Genomic DNA, 14619 nt, shown 5'->3' on the forward strand with positions numbered 1-14619 from the left:
AGATGCCCCTGCTTGAGCTGGCTTTGCACCCCTTCCTTGTCCACCACAAGGAAATCTTCTTTGCCCCTTTGACTCGCCATTCCTCTCGCCCTTCCAACTGAGGAGTAGTAGCGATAAGATCTACCCCTCCAAGGTTGTACACTAGGTCGAAAAAGCGGAGGTCTGCAACTTCTCAAGACTCTTGTCAGCCTTGTTGCCAAGCAGGTGAGACCCATCATGTTGAGAAGTCTGGATTGCACAACCGGTGCAAAACCAGACTTCCGCAACCACGTAAACCTGCACATAATGTTGCAAGTAGCCATGGTTCTGCTGATTCTATCAGAAGAATCCAGACCTGACTGAAGAGACTCGCACATGGCTTCTTTGCAGTCTGGATAAGAACCAGTCTCTTTTATCCCCTTTGGGAACATGCTCTGCCGCCATGGAAATTCAGTACCATAGAGTGAACGTACATTTTGCAAGGGCACATGTGGAGTTGGCAGATTGAGTGCCATACTCCCTGCGGAAAATATCTTCCTTGCCCATCCATCTACCTTTGCCGTCCCTAACTGGAGGGATGGTAAGGTAAGTTGTTTGATTCGATGTTGCATTAGCTGCCTGCACCACCAGACTCTCTGGAGTGGGGTATTTCGTCAGGTAGTCGGGGTCACTACTGGAAGGGCGGTACTTCTTGGTCAAGTTTTTATTTACAGCCTGATTGATTTCCGGCGTTTCCAAATTCGACGCCACCCTTTTCTGCAAAGCAATGTGAAGGAACAAGTTACTTACCTGTAACTGTTGTTCTCCAGCATGGGTCTGGCATGGATTCACATGCTCATGAATATTCCCCGTCGTCAGGCTGGGAATCCTCGGTAAAGAAAAAACCAGTATCAGTTTCGTTTCTGATCTGTCTTTCGTAGTAATAACCAATCACTGGTCTCTGCGTCATACTGACCACAGCCAATGACTGCCCTCTACCTAAGCACCGCCTCTGGCAGCCATCTTCAGATTTGGAAGCACGTGAAGTGGCAGTTTGACCAAGTGAAGAGCCGCAGAGGGGTAGGCGGGAGGGTTCGCATGTGAATCCATGCCAGACCCATGCTGGAGAACAACAGTTACAGGTAAGTAACTTGTTCCTTCTCCAGCATGGGGTCTGGCATGGATTCACATGCTCATGAATAAAGAATGCATAGCAGTACACACATGCACAACCACGGGAGGTGGCAAAGGCTCAACATTAAGCATCACATCAACTCAACATTAAGCATCTTACCTCCTCACCAGGCTCACCTCAGGCGAACAGGTTGCGCAGCACTGCTTGGCCGACCCTGGACTCCTCCCTGGAATCCCGGTCGACGCAGTAGAATTTCGTGAAGGTGTGCGTCGACCTCCACGTAGCAGCCCTGCATATGTCCAGCAGGGGCACACCAGATAGGAACGCCGTGGTAGCTGCGATCGCTCTGGTGGAATGGGCTCTCGGACGGCCAGGCAGCGGTCGGTTTGCCAACCGGTGACAGCACATGATACAGCCGGAGAGCCATCTGGAGATGGAAGCCTTCGAGAGAGCCTTCCCCTGATTGACAGGTCCAAAGTTCACAAAGAGTTGTGACGTCTTCCGAAAACCCTTCGTGCGGTCCACGTAGAACTTCAGCGCTCTAGCTACATCCAGCGAGTGCAAAGTCCTCTCAGCCGGCGACGAAGGCGACGGGAAAAACACAGGTAACACCAAGGGTTTGTTGAGATGGAAGTCCGACGGTACCTTGGGCATGAAGGAGGGGTGCGTCCTGAGCACTACCCTCGTGTCGTGGAAAGTCAAGTACGGGGCCTTGCAGGAAAGGGCCTGGATCTCTCCCACTCGTCGTGCGGAGGTGATGGCCACAAGAAAAGCTGTTTTCCACGATAGAAACTTCAACGGGGCCGGGTGCAGAGGCTCGAACGGAGGTCCCATGAGCTTGGTCAGCACCACGTTGAGCTCCCACGCCGGGGCCGGAGCCTTCACCGGCGGGAACGATCTGAACAGTCCCTTCATGAACTCTTTCACCAGGCGATGAGACCACAAGGACGTCCGCCCCGTGGTTCTGGTGTATCGGGAGATCGCAGCAAGATGAATCTTGATGGACGCGTGTGCCAGCCCAGCCTTGGCCAGCGTCAGCAGGTACGGCAGTACTTGGGGAGCAGTAATCCCTAGAGGGTTAATCTTCTGTGCGTGGCACCAGACAGAGAACCTCTTCCATTTGTGTCCGTAGCATTTAAGAGTCGAGGACGCCCTGGCCTTTGCAAGAACCTCTCTGCAATCGGCCGGTATGTCGTATCCTCCAAACTCTAGCGCTGCAGGAGCCAGGCCTGCAAGTTCAGCGACTTCGGGTCGTGGTGGAGGATGGCGCCTCCTTCCCTGGAGAGTAGATCCGCGTCCGCCGGCAGCTTGATCGGCGGGGACGCTGACAAGTCCAGCAAGTCCGGGAACCATATCTGCCTCGGCCACGCAGGTGCGACGAGGATCATCCTGCACCGTGACCTCTTGAGCTGGTTGACGAGCCGGATTAGCAGAGGCAAGGGAGGGAACGCGTAGAGGAACAGGCCCTCCCAGGGGAACGAGAAAGCATCGCCCATGCTCCTCGTCTGGGGAAACCTGCTGGCGAACCTCCGGCACTTGGTGTTCGTCGCCGTCGCGAACAGGTCGATCTGGGGTGTGCCCCACCGTCGGAAGAGGCGATCCACCAGATCCTGCCGTAGTTCCCACTCGTGGCACGAGCGCAGCTCCCTGCTGAGTGAGTCGGCGATGGTGTTTTTATCCCTGCCAGATGAAACGGCACCAGAAAAATCCCTTGGGCGACGGCCCAATGCCACAGGTCCTGCGCCTCCTTGGACAGCGCTGGGGACCTGGTTCCGCCCTGTTTCCTGATGTAAAACATGGTGGTGGTGTTGTCGGTGAAGATCCTCACCACCTTGCCCTTGAGGGACGGAAGGAAGGACCTGAGGGCCCAAAACACTGCACGGAGCTCCAGGACGTTGATATGCAGGGACTTCTCCGTCGGGAGCCAGAGTCCCCTTGCGTGCAGATTTTCGGTGTGCGCTCCCCACCCTTCCAGGGAGGCATCCGTGGTCACAGTCTCCTGGTGGGCTGGGGTCTGGAAGTCCATGCCCGCCGTCAGGTGCGCGCGGGTGCCCCACCACCGTATCGCTCGTCGGAAACTCTCGTCGAGCTTGATCCTTTCCTCGAAGCTGCCCGTCGTCTGGATCCAGCGCGCATCCAGGAATTCTTGCAACGGGCGCATCCGGAGCCTGCACATGGGAATGAGGTAGATGCAGGAAGACATCATCCCGAGGAGGGACTTGATGGACCTCACTTTGGCCGCGTCGGCCACCAACATCCGTTGCACCTTGCCCAAGATGGTCCTGGTCCTCTCCTCCGACGGGGAGGCCAGAAGGGACACTGTGTCGAGCCTCGCTCCCAGAAACAGTGCGACTTGCGCGGGCACCAGGTGGGATTTGGTGTAGTTCACGGAGAATCCCAGGTCCGTGAGGAGTTGGACGGTCCTTGCCGTGTGGACCACGGCGAGCTCCCTCGTCTTGGCGCGGATGAGCCAGTCGTCCAGGTAGGGGTAGACGTGAATCCCCTCGTGGCGCAGCTGCGCCGCCACCGGTGCGAGGCACTTGGTGAATACCCTGGGTGCCGACCGTAGTCCGAAGGGAAGGGCTTTGAACTGGTAATGACGCCCTTGGACCACGAATCTGAGGAATTTTCGGTGCCCCTTTAGGATGGGAATGTGGAAGTAGGCATCCTCCAAATCCAACGACGATAGGAAGTCTCCTTCCTCCAGCTGACCCAGGACGTGCTGGAGGGTGACCATCCGGAACTTCTGCGCCTTGATGAACTTGTTCAGACGTCGCAGGTCTAGGATGGGGCGCCATCCTCCCGTCTTCTTCTTCACGAGGAAGTATCTCGAGTAGACTCCGGAGCCCCGAAGCCTCTTTGGGACGAGTTCGATGGCGCCCTTTCTGAGCATCGCCTTTACCTCCAGGAGAAGTTGAGGGACGTGAAGTTCTTTCCTGGCCACGGGGGGGACGCGCGGGCACCTTCTTTGAAACTCGAGCGCGTGGCCCCGGGCCAGGGCGTCCAGCACCCAACGGTCGGTGGAGATGGACTCCCACACGCTGACGAAGCCCGCCAGCCGGCCTCCCACCGGGGTGCTTCGGTGGGGGCCCGACCTCACGGCCGGTTCAATCCTGCTTGGACGCGGCCTTGCCGCCTTGACCTCCTTGGCGACGACGGCGGGGTCCGCTAGACTTGCCTCGTCCTCTGTAGGCCTCTTGCGACGACGAGCGGGCCGCTTGACGGTAGGAAGCGAAACCGCCGCCGGAACCTTTGGAGGCGCCCTTGCCTCCGCCGCTCCGAAAGGGCGTCCGTCGTTGCTGCAGGACTCCAAGGGCCCGGGCTGTCTCAGTATCCGCCTTGATGGCCTGAAGGGAATCGTCCACTGTCTTGCCAAACAGGTTGTTCCCGTCGAAGGGCATGTCCAGGACTCTGGTCTGGACGTCCTGCCGGAAGTCCGTAGCTTTGAGCCATCCACGACGTCGAAGGCAAACGCCGTTGCCCAGCTGGCGGAACCCAGTGTCGGCGATGTCCGTCGCCACGGTGATGGCGTGGTCCGAGGCTACCTCCCCTTCCTGCAGGATCTCCAGGGCCTCCGCCCTCTTGTCGTCCGGCAGAAAATCCAGCAGGGGAGCTATCCTGTACCAGAGCTCCCTGTCGTAGCGGGCCACGATAGCCAAGGCGTTGGCCGCCTTAATCGTCGTCGCTGCCGACGAGATGACTCTACGTCCCATAGCATCCAATTTCTTTCCCTCGCCGTCCGGCGGGGAAGTCGATGTGGAGGCCGCACCCCCCCCCCCGTTTTCTTCCTGGCTGCCGCGGAGACGACGGAATCCGGGGTAGGCTGCGCCCGGAGGCATAGGGGGGCCGTGTCAGGGACCCGGTACTTTTTCTCGTACCGGTCTCTTCTAGCTGGCGTCGTGGAAGGGTTCTTGAGGAGGGAAAGGCCCTCATCCCAAATGTCGTCCAACAGAGGCACTGCGAGGACCGTCTTCCTCTTGGCCTCGCCCCGCTGATAAAGGAAGCCTTCCTTTTTCTTCTCCTCAGGGCAGAGTTGGAAAAGCTCGGAAGCCCTGGAGATCATGGAGTGGAAAGATCCGATCTCGTCGGGCGGAGAAGCCCTGGTGGGAGGCGACGACGGAAAATCCTCGTCGTATGCCTCGTCGTCCGTACCCGTCGCTGCCGTGTCAGTCCCCGTATCATCCCCTCGGGTGGAAGGGGAGGAGGGCTGGACGGGGCGTGACGGTTGAAAAGGAGGTGGTGGATGGATCCTTCTTTTCTTGGTAGGGGGAACACCAGAAGGTCCCGGTTCTGGATCCCCCGACGGGAGAGGTTCCTCCGTCGGTAACGGTAGCCTCGTCCTTATCTCGGAGCATAAGGACTGTATGGCCAACAAAATGGCCGCCGAGTTGTCTTGCGGCGCTGGCAGAGGGGAATCCGACGGGCGAGCAGGGGCCCCGTCGGTATCCTCGACGATGTCGTCGTCGTCACCTGCGTCGGGGTCCATTCCGACGGGCTGGCCTTGTTCCACGCCTAGGCCGTGGCTTAAGACCTCGATCAGCTCCTCTTCTGAGGTTGAGGCCGAATCTACGACGACGCCCTGCCCCCCCTTCTTCTTCCCCACGGAGGGTTTCACGGGGGTCCTATCGATGGGCACAAAAGAAGACTCCCTCCGAGGAGGGAGGGAGATTCTGGGCCCTGAGGTCGCCACCACTGGTGCAGCCTCCACAGGCTGAGCCAGGGCCGCCGCGACCGTTTCGATAGAGGGCTTGGTCGGATGGATCAAGGCCTTCACCACCTTAGGTGCGCTCACCGCCTTATCCTTGAGGGAGGGGGCACTGCCACGCTCCTCCTCTGCCTTAGAGCTCGACCGGGGCCTCTCCAGGAGCTTCGCCGGGTGCTCGGCCTTCCTCTTACCCGACCCAGAGCGTTGGCTCGTGGTTGATGGTGCCGGGGAGGGTGCGCCCTGCCTGGCGCCCGTAGAGCCCGACCGTTCGGCGCTCCCGGTGCCAGCGGACTCGCGGTGCTTGGCCTTATGTTGGGCCCCCGTCGCCAGGGCGCCCTCAAAGGTCTTAGAAGACCGCTCGGATTTCTTCTTCTTCTCGCCAGACGGGCTCTTACCCTCCAGCCAGTTGGCGAGACGTTGATGACGGTCCTTCATGGTCCGTTCCGACATGTTGCCGCAAAACGCACAGTCCTTCTCCACGTGCGTTTTGTCCTCATGAAGGCAGTAAAGGCAGAAAGAGTGTTCGTCCTCCTTAAAGACGTTCTGCAGCTGGCATCCAGGGCAGACCCTGAACAGCTTTCCGGGCGTCGAGCTTCCCTTCTCCTGGGCCATCTCCGAGACCGGGCCTGAGAAGCTTCTGGAGTCCTCCGAAGTGTAGCTCGACGAAATCTTCACCCTTGAGGGGCACAGACGAATCCGACACGGGTCCCCGTTGATCGGATGTAGGATCGGTGGAGCTTGAGGCTCTTTTGACCGAAAGAATCGAAGTTTTTTGTGAAAAAGCGCGAAAAATAGCACTAACGCTCGAGAGCAATAGCACGAGGATCCCAACACATGAACGTGCGGTAAAAATCTGAAGATGGCTGCCAGAGGCGGTGCTTAGGTAGAGGGCAGTCATTGGCTGTGGTCAGTATGACGCAGAGACCAGTGATTGGTTATTACTACGAAAGACAGATCAGAAACGAAACTGATACTGGTTTTTTCTTTACCGAGGATTCCCAGCCTGACGACGGGGAATATTCATGAGCATGTGAATCCATGCCAGACCCCATGCTGGAGAAATATGGGATCTGACTGAGGACCCTTACCTAAGATGTTTGTTAGATCATCTTGTTCGATCATCTTGTTTGCAATCAAGGCCTAATCCACCCTATGTAGTTCACTACCTTGGGCAGAAGTTGTCTATACGACGCATCTGCATGCTCCCCAACTTCTGGTCCCCCAAACCAACTCAGTTGAGGCACCCACCCTACTTCCAGTCTGTAGGTTATCAGAGGTCTCTCCACCTTGACTCCTCTGCAATAAAACTCTCTGGTACATTTGACATACCAAATTGGAGTCCAAATGGAGCCTCTTCATCTGAGGGTTCATTTTCCTCATATATGGAAGAAAGAGACTTGAAATAGTCTTTTCTCGGAGGTGACGCAAAACCTCTCATACCTGAGAAAACCTTTGTAAATAATGGGTTCAACACTGAAGGAGGCGTCGAAACTTTCTTCATTGGCACCATAGGTTTTACCGGGGCGATCAGCGTTGATGGCGTAGCTGGCAAAGATTGTGCAGCTGGCGTCGATGCCTTCAGCGTCAAAGTCGAGTGTTTGGCTTGCGTCGAAGGAGCCGCCCGCGAAGGTGACAATGGCGTCGACGACCTAGACTTATGCTTTCGGCTCGACTTATCCATCGATGATTCATCGGATCGAGGCCCTGACGGCTCTCGATGTGGATCGGGCCTTCGTCCCTGGGCTTGAGGGCGTGCAGGATTTAGGTTGAGTCCTTTCTTTCCCGGCTTCTTTCGAAAGTGCAGTAGGAGCATGGCTTGGAGGCATCTGTTTTTCAAATATTTTGAGCATCTCTGCTCTGAAGGCCTCCCACTCGGCCGGAGTGGATTTTTTTGTTGGGCAAGAAACCCTCTCTGGGGAAGTGTCCGACAAAGTCAACAAAGGCAACCTATGGTGCCTTCTCATAGACTTCGAGAACGAAGAAGAGTGGTGAGAGCAACTCCTCGATCTCGACCTATTGGCCTTCTTTCTCCGATGAGAGTCGCCTCTAAACTCATCGGTCGAAGGTTTCTTGGCCGGGGTAGGAGATTTAGGGATTCGACCTACCTTCAATTTCCCCTTTCGTTCCTTCAAGGCCTTTCCAGTCATCGACTGGCACTTGGAGCAGTCTGAGGTGTTATGGTCTGCCCAGAGGCACCACAAACAAATACGATGGGGATCGGCCAGAGACATTTTCAAAACACAATTACAACACATTTTGAACCCGGTCTTCGGGGTTGTCAGTGTCGATGAAGAAGACATTTTCTCTATTCTCTTTCGAAATAACAGTCGTCACGAAAGTGAAGACGTGCGCCGTATTTCTAAAGCTGTTGTGGAAAAACAGAACTGTAGCCAACGGGCGCTGCGCCTGTATTGTATGCCTTTGATGACATCTTTGAGATGGAGACCCTTGAGGGACATCGAGTAGACTCCATCGACGCACAGCACCCTATAGCAAATTTTTTTTCTGAAGCAGGTGAAGCTGGAAATAGAATATCAAAGATGAGAAATACGTGGGAGGACACAATCAATTTGAAAGAGGAAACCATAATTAACGGACAAAGATTTACTTGTGGCTGTTCATGGTATGGCTAGATTTGGCAAGAGGGAGGTGGATGCTCTGGGCCTGCAATGTAAGAAAACCACTGTAGTGACCCTAGCCTCTTCATCTATTCGGTGAAAAAAACCTTAACATCACCAATGGGTTTTAAAATGAAAAGGATAATGGGTGAAGTAATAACCCTATGTTCAGCCTTGTGGAAAATCAAACTGCTCTCTAATGTCCTGCAGAAGAACAAGTTACTAACGAACTGGTAACGTTCTTTCGACTGGATGTTCCTCCCAAGTATTCCTCATCTTTGATATTCGTATCTCGCCAGCTTCGCTGCTTTGGAAAAAATTCTCAGCAGAGGGTGCTGTGCACGATGTTGTGGCGTCGATGTCCCTTGAAGGCCGCCGTAGCGCGTCGAGGTCACCAGTAGTATAAGTGGCTTCAGTTCTGTTTTTTCATTCCATAACTCGAGGAACTAACCAGGCGTACCCCAGACTGCAAGCTCCCAGGAAACGCAGAGTGTAAATCACGTAAATTGTACAGCGGGGTAGGCTGGGACGGCCGATGAATATGTCGGAGGAACATCCAGTCGAAAGAACGTTACCAGTTGATAAGTAACTTGTTCTTCGAATGGATTGTGTCCTCCCACGATCTTTGATAGACTCACAAAGCAATGACAATTTGGAGGAGGGAGTACTATTTAGATTTATCATGAATGGAATGGAGGACTGCATTGTCAAAAAGACCTTCTTGAGATGAAGGAGTCTAAGCAGTAATGCTTAACAAAGGTACGAATTGACGCCCAAGTTGCAGCTCAGCAAATGTCAATTACAGGGACATCCCTTTGAAGAGCTGCAGAAGTTGCCATGCCCCTTGTGGAATGCGCTTTAAGCTCTTCCGGCGGGTCCTTTCCAGCAAGTCTGTAACACTCTCCAACAGCCAGTGTAATCCACCTGGATAAAGTTTGTTTTGTTACCGCTAGTCCTAATTTAGGACCAGCATAACCCACAAAAAGTTGACCATGGCGGAATTTGGCCATTCTCACAATGTAAAAACTCAGAGCCCTTTTTGGGTCCAGAATATGCAACCTTTCATCCTCTTTGCCCAAATGAGGAGGAGGGTAGAAAGTTGGGATTGTTATTTTTTGCGACAAATGAAAGTCAGAAACTACTTTCGGCAAGAATGATGGTTTAACTCTAATGACTAGTATAAGGAGGTTTGTATGAAAGAGCCTGCAACTCACTTACCTTGCGGGCTGATGTTAGTGCTACAAGGAGAGCAGTTTTCAGTTTTAAGAGCCTTAACGGGCAGGAATGTAAAGGCTCAAAGGGTATACATGTAAGGAACTTTAACACAAGATTTAAATCCCAAGCAGGGACATGAAAAGGGACTGGAGGGTACACGTTTGTAGGTCCCTTCAGAAATTGGACAATTAATGGTATCTTGAAATAGGAACCCTCATCAGAGGAGCGGTTAAGGAAGGAAAGCGCTGCAAGTTATCCTTTTATTGTTCCAATCTGGAGCCCCAGATTGGCCAGATGCAACAGAAAAGAAATCACCATAGGAGTGCCACATTGAAAAGGGTCCACATTCTTGTCCTTGCACTAGTTACCGATTTGGATGCTGGCCAAAAGCAAAATCTCCATTACATCATCCGGGAGGTCCCAATCCTTATATATCAGCCTCTCAGAAACCATGCGTGAAAACTGAGTTGTCTTGACCTCTGGATAGAGAACCCGACCTTCCTCTTGCGAGAGAAGATCCTCTCTTTGTGGAAGACGTATTGGAGGGCAGATGGACATGTTCAGAAGGTCCGGGTTCCACGTCCTCCTGGCCCAATGCGAAGTAATTAGGATCATGGTTTTCCTGAACTTTCTCAACCTCCTGATTACGTGAGGAATCACGGGGACTGGAGGAAACGCATACAGGAGTGGAAATTCCCAGTCCACTACGAACACGTGCCCTAGAGCTCCTCTTGGAGGAAATTCCCTTGAGCAGTACTGATCGCACTTTCCGGTTGACCCTGGTCACGAACAGATCCACTTATGGGGTTCCCCAAAGGGTGAAGATCTCTTGAAGGACTTCCTAAGCTAGTTCCCACTCGTGGGAGACTGCTCTGCCTACTCAGAGCGTTCGCCTCAGTGTTCTGCTCTCCGGCTAGGTGAACTGCAGACAGAGAGATTCCTTCTTGTATTGCCCAGAACCAGAGCTGCATTGACTCTCTGCACACTGCTATTGACCCTTCACCTCCTCTCTTGTGGAGGTAGTACATGGCTACTGTGTTGTCCATCATTATCAAGACATTCTTTCCCTGTACAGAGGGCAGAAAAACCTTGAGCGCTAGTCTGATTGCCCTCAGTTCTAAAAGGTTGATGTGAGTTTGGACTCCGATGGAGACCAACGACTGCTGATGTCAGTTCGTTGGTGTGGGATCCCCATCCCGTGAGTGAGGTGCCTGTCACTACAGTGATCTCCGGCCATGGTTGCCAAAAAGAGTGTCCCTTGAGAATGCGGTCCTCGCAAGCCCACCAAATTAGGTCTTGAGCAACTCTGCTTGGAGCTTGCTGAATATCCGACATGTTCCATGAAAATTGGGACCACTGAGTTCTGAGAGCACATTGAAGGGATCTCATTCTCAATCGGGCCTCTGGCACCAGGAAAATGCAGGACGCCATGAGAACGAGAAACCTCAAAAAAAAAAAAAATCAAAGGCCGGAAGATGTTGGGCATTCTGGAATTTTACTACCATCTGCTGTATGTGTTAAGCTCTCACCTCGGGAGGAGAGGCTTTCCCCGAGGAAGTATCCAAGATCGATCCGATGAACTGGAGTCTTTGGAAGGGTATCATATGGGACTTATTGTAATTCAGGGAAAAGCTCAGTCTGTGTAGGGAGTGGCAGGTGATATTGAGATGTTCCTGGGCTTGCTCGAGTGAACGAGCCTTGATCAACCAGTCGTCCAGGTAGGGGTAGACGTGAATCCCCCGTCTCCTGAGACTTGCTGCCACTACTGCCATCAACTTGGTGAAAACCCTTGGGGCGGCGGTCAGTCCGAATTGCAGAACTCGAAACCGATAGTGAGAACCGCCAACCTCAGGTACTTCCCATGCTTGAGATGGATTGGCACATGAAAGTAAGCATCCTGAAGGTCCAATGATACCAACCTGTCTTGGAGTTGGAGAGCCTGAAGGATCGGAGAAAGGGTTTCCATCTTGAACTTGTCCTTAATAAGGGGAATACTAGCCCTTGTTCCTCTCTGCTACAAGTACATGCTCTATTGCACCTTTCTCTAGCAGGGTTAAGATTTCCTGCACAAGGAGCGGATCTGGAATTTTATAGAGAGTTGGTTTCTGGTGGATGATCCTGAGGCCTTTTTAGAAAAGGAAGGCAGTAACCTTGAGCTACTGTTTCCAGTGCCCAAGCATCTGAAGTAATGCCCGCCATTCGTTCAGATGCTGAGAGATTCTGCCTCAAACCTGGGCCTTGTGGGTCAAGGCCTCAGAGTGGCTTAGAGGCAGCTGCAGCAGCGGCTGAGGGCAAAGATGCTGCTGCTGGAGCTTATTTAGCACCAATTCCTCGTCCACCAAGAGGGAATCTTCTTTGCCCTCTTTATGTGGAATGTCCTCGTCCTCTACCAACTGAGGAAAAGAAGCGAAAAGAACAACCTCTACAGGAAGATGAGCCCGAATAAGATTATTGAGGTTGCCGAATGGAGGCGTTTAGAGACTTAGCCACCGCCTTGGAGGTCTGCAGCTTCTCCAGACTCATCTACCTTGCTGCCAAACAACCTTGAGCCGTCTAAGGGCATGTTGAGTAGCCTGGCCTGTACTTCCGGTGCAAACTCCGACTTTCTCAACCACGCAAATCAGCGTAGTACAGTGCTTGCAGCCATGGATCTGCTAATGCTGCCAGCAGTATCCAGTCCTGATTGGAGACACTCTCCCATCACCTCCTTGCCATCCTTAACTAAGTTCAGAAAACCATCCCTTTCCTCGCCTTCTGGAATATGATCAGCCGCCATACTAACACATTCCCACAGGGTGTAATTAAACCTAGCCAGGGTACAGGTAACATTAGTGGACTTCAGGGACATACTGCCCGATGTAAAAACCTTGAGAGCCCATGCATTCACTTTTTTATCGTCTTTATCAGACTGTCTGGTTGAAGTCACAGCTTGGACTACCAGACTCCCAGGCATAGGAGGTTTGCTGAGATAGTCAGGGTCACTGTTTGGGGGTCTATCTTTCCTAGCGAAATTCCCTTGGACAGCAGGACCAAATTCTGGAGCTTCCCAGTTAGCTACCACCTTCATCTGACGGGCCTCATAAAAAGGTAAGATTAGGTCTTCTTTGGGGACCCTGGTCTAGGATGTCTGTCATGTCATCCTGTTCGAAAGTTGGTGAAGCCCTATTCTAACCCATGTATTCAGTGACCCCATTCATAAGATTTCTATACCCTGCATCAGCATGGTCTGATGGGTCAGGTTTACTAAAATCCAACACTGGTGATGTATCAAGACCACTGGCAGAGTGAAGGGAGTCACAGATCTTTCATTTTTGACTCAGGGTCAATTAGTTCTTCAGGCACCTCCCTAGTGCCAAACCTCACTCCTAAAGGAGAAATATCCTCATCTGAAGCACTTTCTTCTTCATAAATTGAGGACATTGACTTAAAGTCTTTCTTCGGTTGAGGTTTGAATATTTTCTCCTTGTATGTGCATCGATGGAATCGGAGATACCGTAGACAGCGTCGAGGGAGTCTTCGATATATCTCTTGATTTTGGAGTGGAAGCAATCAGCACCAATGGCATCGACAAAATCATTGAAGGTTTCTACATTTTTTTGCTTCTTCACAAGTATCAGAGTCGATACCTTTGACCCTTTTGTTGGGTCGAGCATGTTGAGTCTCCGATTTACTACTCGACTTCGCTGAAGTCGTTTTTGACCTTCCTGAGTCGTCCAAAGGAGCGACCAGGGTCTGGCTCTTGCGTGACTCTTGAGGGGGTTGAGGCCCCATTCTCAAAAATCTGCATCATCTCCTCCCTAAAAGCATTCCTTTTGCTAGGGGAAAACAACCTACTCTGGCATCTTATAATCTCTGTAGAGGTATCTGATGAAGAAGAGGGAGACCTATGGTGTCTCTTCTTCACCTTCTTCGAAGACTAAGATTGTCTCGACCGACTCCTCGACCAGGACCTCTTCAAATGTTTATGCCGAGTGGAGTCCTTAGACTCACCGCACTTTTTATACTTCTTCGAAAGTAGCCTTCGAAGCTCCCCTCCCCACCGCTTATTTACCTCTGCGTTCCCGGAGAGCTTTTTCAGTCATAGACTGACAGGACCCGCAGTTTGTCCGATGTCTGGAATCCAAGCACCAAAGGCAGACGCGGTGAGGGATCGACACCTTTGCACCACAGTCGTAAAAAATTTTAAATCCCGACTTAGGGGTAGAAGTAGTCGAAGAAGACGTCATTTTTCTAAAGAAAAACAAACTGCGGTGTTATTACTCGAAGCAAAGCTATCAGAAAAACTGAACTGAAGCCAACGGGCGCGGCACAATGTACTTATACTACTGGTGACGTTGGCACGCTATGGCGACCTTTGAGGGACATAGACGCCACGACATCGTGCACAGCGCCCTCTGCCGAGAAAATGTGTTCCGAAGCAGCGAAGCTGGCGAGATACAAATAGCAAAGGTGAGGAATACATGGGAGGACACAACACATTAAAACGTTCTCTTTGCCTTCTCATTTGACATTCTGGAGGTTTCTTTCTAGGAGGGCCGGAGTTTACTTTCTGCTGCCAAAACAAACTCCTTAAGTGCCATCCGTGCCATTTTCAGAATTTCCATGCAAAAATGCAATGAGTGTCTCAGAAGACAGCAAGGTATTGGTTCTATCCAAAAGACTGGATCTAAAGGATCTTGGTCATTACTTTTGCCCAGAAATGTGATGGGTATAAGGCTTTGAATTAACCTTAACCAATGGCAGTGCTCGTGGGATCCTTCCACACCACTGCAGTTTGACCCCGTCTGCACTCCTGCTGAATGGGGCCAATCCAATCAAATCAATGTTCTACTGCCACCAATGGGAGCAGTACAGCCCAAGCCACCAGTCACTTCCCCTTTGCATGGAAACACAAGCATCCCGAGACATGTTTTTGCTTGGTTCCCTATCCACCTCTGTGCATACTCTCTCATATAGGGAGACTAGCCACACGCAAAAAAAGTTTTTGG

General features: G+C 52.4%; 1 protein-coding gene across 3 annotated transcripts in view; it reads right to left on the reverse strand.

Moving 5' to 3' along the window:
* The window catches only part of ARL2BP (ARF like GTPase 2 binding protein), a 412008-nt gene that overhangs the window by 58177 nt on the left and 339212 nt on the right, over positions 1 to 14619 (reverse strand). The window lies entirely within an intron of this gene.

The sequence above is a fragment of the Ambystoma mexicanum genome, chromosome 1p (genome assembly GCF_040938575.1).
Source record: "Ambystoma mexicanum isolate Mex_15411 chromosome 1p, UKY_AmexF1_1, whole genome shotgun sequence".
Taxonomy (NCBI): Eukaryota; Metazoa; Chordata; class Amphibia; order Caudata; family Ambystomatidae; genus Ambystoma; species Ambystoma mexicanum.